At 44.1% G+C, this 270-nt stretch overlaps 1 protein-coding gene across 1 annotated transcript in view; it reads right to left on the bottom strand.

Moving 5' to 3' along the window:
• The window catches only part of LOC108770498 (uncharacterized), a 3,508-nt gene that overhangs the window by 1,186 nt on the left and 2,052 nt on the right, over positions 1-270 (bottom strand). The window lies entirely within an intron of this gene.

The following is a 270-nucleotide window of genomic DNA, read 5'->3' as shown; positions in this document are numbered from 1 at the left end:
TTATCGGATCGAAAGTTCTAGAACAATTCAAACGGTTCCGGTAACTGTTGACAGGTCAACCCCCTTTCCCGCTCAGCACCACCACTTCTAACAGTATAAAAGAGCACACCAAAGACGGAAAATCGCTTAGTTTCGACTTAGTTTCGGTTTAGTTTTCGGCTTAGTTCCGACTTCGGACCGACTATTACAGTTTCTGCTCAGCTTAGTACGGCTTAGTTTTCGGCTTAGTTGCGACTTAGTTCGACCTAGTACCGATCATTACAGTTTCTT

Source organism: Trachymyrmex cornetzi, unplaced genomic scaffold (assembly GCF_001594075.2).
Source record: "Trachymyrmex cornetzi isolate Tcor2-1 unplaced genomic scaffold, Tcor1.1 scaffold1270, whole genome shotgun sequence".
Lineage (NCBI taxonomy): Eukaryota > Metazoa > Arthropoda > Insecta > Hymenoptera > Formicidae > Trachymyrmex > Trachymyrmex cornetzi.
This window is presented reverse-complemented; position numbering and strand designations above follow the sequence as displayed.